Raw genomic sequence first — 6,294 nt, forward strand, 5'->3', positions numbered from 1 at the left:
TGTGAAGAGAATGTATATGGATTATAAAATAGCCATGATATGTTGTAAAAATTAAATGATCATTTCTTATGTCTCTTTATCATAAGATTTTATAAAGTTGTTAGTTAGATTCGTTCCTTTTGGGACTTGAATGTGGGGAGGCTGACCCTATGTAATCCTTGCTGAAAATCCTTAGAGACTGAATTCTGGGCCTCTGGTTGCTTTTCTCTGGGAGTTGGGTTTTTTGGGCACTGGAGAAGGGCAATTTAGCAAACTGTAGCCCACCCAAAGGTTACACAAGGAGGCATGGAGAGGGTCCACGGGTCTTGCTGTTTCTTCCATCTCCATTAATCACCACCCTTATCAATTTCCCCTGCCTCTTGCCACCTTGTCCCTGGAATTTTTCCTTATGCGGCCCCACAGAGTCCTCAGGAGGCCAATGTCCCATCATGAAAACTGTGTGCCCCCTGGGCCCTCGTTGCTCTTCCAGGTTCATTGGCAGCACAGCAGGGATCTTGCAGGTGAGCTCAGGGTGGCTGTTCAATGCATAGGGGATCATATGTGAGGTAAGGTCACACAGGTAAGTGTGAGAAGGTGACAAACAGATGGACAAGGATTGCAGCATTGGCAGAGTAGACTGTGGAGGTGGGGAGCAACACAAAGCCTAACAAGTAGGAAGGGGCACAGTTATGTAGAGCCTTGAAGATGATTATAAACAATATGACAAGAGACAATAGGTTGAGAAAAACAGAGTGGTGAGGACAAGGGAAAAGTGAAACAAATGATCATATTTGCTACAGTAAGCAGCAGTCACTAAAGTTAATGGCTTTTCTTCCCCCAGAACAGGAGTTGTAACTTTGTCTCCCTTTAATCCATTTCTGTGATTAACTTTAATGCTTTTTTATATATAGCAGGGGTTTTTTTTCTGTGAATCATCTATAACCTTAATACAGCTGTGTATTCTGAAGCTGTGTAGTCCTGTTAATTTGCATATTACTTTTTTTGAAACCATGTTATAGTTGCATTTGTGTAACTCTTAGAATGTTCTATTTTTCAGCATGCCTGTAACCTCAGAAATGCTATATTCTGTGAACAAACTCTGATACACACCGACACCCAGCATGGATGCAATATTACGCTAGTCTTCTCTACAATGGAGAGATCAGTGTGAATTCAGCAACTGCTAGACTCTTCTGGCAGGTGAATGGTAAGATAAATAATTTACATGGAGACGTGACCACCGTTTAAATCAGTTCCTCAGATTGAATAGAAGAGAATATTTCACCCTACAGATAGATAAATAATCTTTCCTCAGCTTCTGTTTAACATCTGGTATAAACACTGATTAAACGATATGGTAGATTGTGTGCAATAAGCACCATCCCTCCCTTCAGCTGCCCTCTTCACAAGGCACTTTCAGTGGCATTTGCAAGGTTTCAGTTTAACTGACCTTCATACTCAACTTATTTTTGTGTCCTGGGTATTTTTAAGATGAGTCCATGGGAACTCCCAATCACGTCGCTGGTACAACTGGAAGAAACATTTGAGACAGTGCTGAGATTGCTGATTGTTACCAATAGCTTGATGTTTTTGGAAAGTCTCTAAGCGATATTTTCCACTTTATAGTATTTTCTAAATGTAGAAAGACTGGCCCCATATGTTATGTTTGTTGCTAAATGGCTGAGAATTAGGAAAAGATGGTCATTCCAGGTTCTGTAGAATCCCCCCCCACACTCTTGGGAAAGCCAGGTACAGGCGTGTAGATACCTGGCTGCACAGACAGTGGCTGATAGCCATGCTTCCAAGGAGGTTATTCTGATAATTACAGGTTCAATCACGAGCTGTAAAATGCACCTGTCCAGGGGAGTTAGGGGGCATTAGACACCCCGTTATTCCTCCCTGTGGGCTACTCTCAATGCCAGTCCCTATGTAATGCACAGGTGGGAGAAGAGTGGGCACAGCCTTGACTCCTCAACTCAAATGCATTGGTACATGCAGTTGAGCCAGTATGGAGGGGGAAGTACATTGGGCCAGCAATAAAGCAGGCTCAGATTGCTTTTTCCTGGAACAATAGGGGAAGAAGGGACCAAATTTGTCACTGTTCTCTAGGGGAGTGCAGTTGTGCTATGCCCCTTACTGGGAAAAGAATAGAGGTTGCTAATGCAGCTCACATAAACAATGGCCAAAGTGGTGAAGGGGGCAGAATGCAGGATGAGTGAGCAGCTTGTTCATGGCAGCACTAGCTACTGTATGGGTGTATATAAAAATATAATTGGACTGTATGAACTTGATTTTTTTCTTTTTGTGAACTGTTTTTAGATTAATCAATGCTAAATCATACAGTATAAAGTGATTTATTTAAATATAAGGAGTGAAACTCCTATACCACTGTGTTTATCGTGATGCAAGACCTTTTATAACTTACATACAGTTGGAAGGATATAGACAACTTGGCATAAACAATCCCATTCCAGTTGCCAAGTGTTCAGATTAGGATTTTATTTCCATAGACACAAGGGGAAAAAATAATTCACAGGATCAAGGCCTCAGAGAAGTCAGAATGTTCAGTACTAAATATCTGCCTAGGAAAGCTAAATGTTTATCTCCTTGATCCATGTTTCCCAGAATGCCTGGCTCTTAAAGGAGCATCTCCCTTTTCAATGAACATATGACTACACATAATTCAACTTCCTGTTACATCCCTTATATGTGACACCCTTTAATAGACTTCCTAAACCTTGATTTCTTTATTTTAAAAAATGAGAAAATCAGTGGATGTAATAGCCAGATTTTAGTAAAGCTTTTGATACAGTAGCTCACAAACTCTTATCTGAAAAACTTACTTAAATTAGCTTGAATATGAGAAGTGTCACTTGGTTTAAAAACTGACTGAGGAATTGATACACCAAAGAGGAGTAATGGTAAGTGACATTCTACTGAGATGGGGACAGTGGCTAATTGGATGCCAGGACTGATCGTAATTATTACTTTAATGATCTGGAAGACTGAGTAAAGAAAAATGTTAATGAAATTAATGGATTATATGAAATTGAGGGACGGGGGAACATCAGTGAAGACACAGAAATAATATGGAAGGGCTTGGAGCCTGATCCAAAGTCCAGCAAGGTTTTTTCACTAATTTCAGTGAGCAGTCCTTTAGAGAGAGTAGAAACGTAGAGGGGGAATAACACACTGAATTTGGGGAAATGCACACTAATAAATCTTGGAGCAGGGATAATAAATAGATATTCAACAGGTGGGATTCCACTGGAAAAATAGTAATGGCACAACAGACCTATGAGTGGTTGGATGTGAGTTTACAATATGATTTGGCAGGAAAAAAGGGCAATTTAACTTTTAGTATACAGAGAGATTATTATTTATTCTTTGTATCATCTTGCAAAAGAGATAATGATGATTCCTATGTCTGGTGCAGCCATAACTGGAATATTACATTTGTTTCTGAGTACTTCAATTATAGAAAGATCTCATCTGATTAGATATTAATACTGAGAGGACTAGCTTTGTGGCTGTGCATCTACTGGTAGGAACAGACTAATCAGAAGACATTCAAAGAAAAGTAACAAAAATTATCAAAGTGGTGTTGTCACAGCAATAACAAATTTCCAAATCTGAAAACACCTTAATTATTGAAATATGATTTTTTTCAAAAAATGTAAATTCTAGGCTATTTAAACTCTTCTTTATAGATTAACTTTCACTTTTCTTGGCCTTACACTCAGATCCTCAGTCAGGACAGAGTTTATCTGTTGATGATACCCGAGCAAGAGACAGCAGCAGTTGCTGAAAGGCCACAACAAAAAACAGATGTCTTAATGCACAACCACACAAAGCTTGGTGACACGTGATCTGGTTGCTCCTTAATCTCTCATAAGATGGCCTACTGACACTTCAGTGAGGAAGTGAACAATGCAGTAGTGCCCAGGACTAGAGCTGTCCAGATGACAATTTCATTCCATGGCAAACTTTTTTGAAACTAAACTTTGACATTTGGTTTTGTTGTGTGCTGGAAGGAAAACAAGACCTTTTGAACATTTTTGCAAAACCAGAATTGTTGAAATCTCCATTTTTGGATTGAAATCTGAGTTCCAATTTGGGAAGAGGATGTGGATGTGGCCTGGTATTAAAGGCACTGGCCTAGGATATGGGAGATCCAACTTCAAGTCCCTACTGTGCCTGATTCACAGCAGAATTTTTCTTCCCAGATTGTTTTGATTCCTAGCCCATGAATGATCTACTATGAAAAACTCCCCTCTGAATCAGGCACAACATGGACTTGAGCCTGGAAATAGCTCAAAGGGGAGGGTGAAGGTAGAGAGAGAAAAAGGCATTTCTTTCACCAAAAGATGTCTCCATCCCTTCTCTCAGAAACATAAGCAATATGTGCTTCTGTTATCTCCTGGAAACATTCCTCCTTATCACTTCTTCACATACTGCCACTTCTCCTCAGCTGTGTGATAAAGTTGGAGAAGAAGAAGGATAGGTAAAAATAGGCCAAAAATTATGGTAAAATATTGAGGAAGCATGGAACATGGCTTTTGAAAAACAAAAACATGTTGCTAAGTGGAAAAAACATTTTGTAATTATTCCAGTATTAGGGAAAGGGAGCTGCTGGATGGTGGTTGGACAGGGATAAAGTTTGAAGAGGGGATCTACTGGAGAGAGGAAATTCTGAGAAAACATTAGAAGGGAGGAAAAAACTGTGTTACTGAAGAGGGAAAAGGAAGGAGATAAAAGGGTTAAGGTAAAAGGAGTAAAGAAATAATTATTTTAAACACCTTTTAATTCATAGAAATGCCACCAGCAAACATATTGACAAGATGCTAAACTAAACCGTTTGACTTAGTATATATTTGATTTATGATTTAGTACATATTTTAATGTGTTTTCCTGACAGAAAAGAGGAAATTAAAAGGTGGGAGGGACTGGGCAGAGTCCCAGAAGCTATGAGAGGGGAAAATAATCTTTCAATCAACTGTTTTCCTGGCCAGAGGGTGGATGTCACACTCTCACTAGTAGTATTCCCACCAGAGTACTGCTATTCCTGTCCTCCCTTTCTGGAGATCTTAACCAGAGCCCTGTGATGCCTGTGGCTGTTGATCCCCTGATCGAAAAGAACAAGAAATGTAAAAGTGAATCCTGGGGACTTGAAAGTCTTTAGTCCTTTTCCTTGTGAAGCTAAATTTGAAAAACGTAAGACAATAAACAGATCACTAGGGAGGACAGGAATAAGCAGCTGCACTCCATTTCTGCTGCACGGGATTAAAGGGGAACCAAAAGATATCTTGCCCTCTTCCCCCACCACACAGAAGCCTGTTATGTAAAGTGAATAGTGTCAGTTTGGGGTGTTCCTCCACCCCAAAGAATCATCTTGTTGATCCTCCTCAAAATTCTTAGGCCAGTCTTGCTCATGTTGGTGTGATCATGGTGGACAGGGATGTCTTACACTGATGTGACGGGGGGAAAAAAAGAAATATGTAAATCTGCTGCAAAATATTAAGGCTTGAACTGCCTTAGCCCAGAACACTGGTATTTTCTCCCCCCCCCCCCCACCCCCTCAGTGTCCATCACCTGCAACTGATACTCCTTAATAGGCAGACTATCCCAGTTTGAAATAGTATTTCAGAAGCAAGTAGTGTCCACAATATAGAAGCTTTTGTGTGCAAAAGTGTAGATACAGCTGGGTCGACTGAAGGATTCTTCCATCCACCTAGCTGCTGCCTCTCAGGGCTTGTCTATGTTTACAGTGCTGCAGTGGTGCAGATGGACCAGTGCAGCTACGCCGACGGGAGAGCTTCTCATGTCAGCCTAGTTACACCACCGCCCTGAGAGGCGGTAGCTGTGTCGACAGGAGAGGCCCTCCCATTGACGTAGTGCTGTCTACGCTGGGGGGATAGGTCAGTATAACGACGCTACGCAGGGGTGTGGATTTTCCACACCCCTGAGTAATGTAGTTATAACGATATAGGTTGTAGTGTAGACCAGGCGTCAGAGAGGTGGGGTTACCTACACTGATGAAAAAAAACAGTCAATATAGGAAGCATCTACACTACAGTGGCACAGCTACAGCACCATAGTTGTGTTATGTAGACATACCCTAAGCTCGTTGACTTCGGGGCTGTCTACACAGCAAAGAAACACCCGCAGCACCAAGTCTCAAGCCTAGGTCAATTGACTCGGCCTCATGGAGCTTAGGCTGCAGGGCTAAAAATAGCAGTGTAGGCATTTGGACTCCATCTGGGGCTTGGGCACCGAGACCCTTCCCCCGGCCAGGTTTCAGAAACTAGGCTCCAG

This window comes from Natator depressus, chromosome 3 (assembly GCF_965152275.1).
Source record: "Natator depressus isolate rNatDep1 chromosome 3, rNatDep2.hap1, whole genome shotgun sequence".
Classification (NCBI taxonomy): Eukaryota; Metazoa; Chordata; order Testudines; family Cheloniidae; genus Natator; species Natator depressus.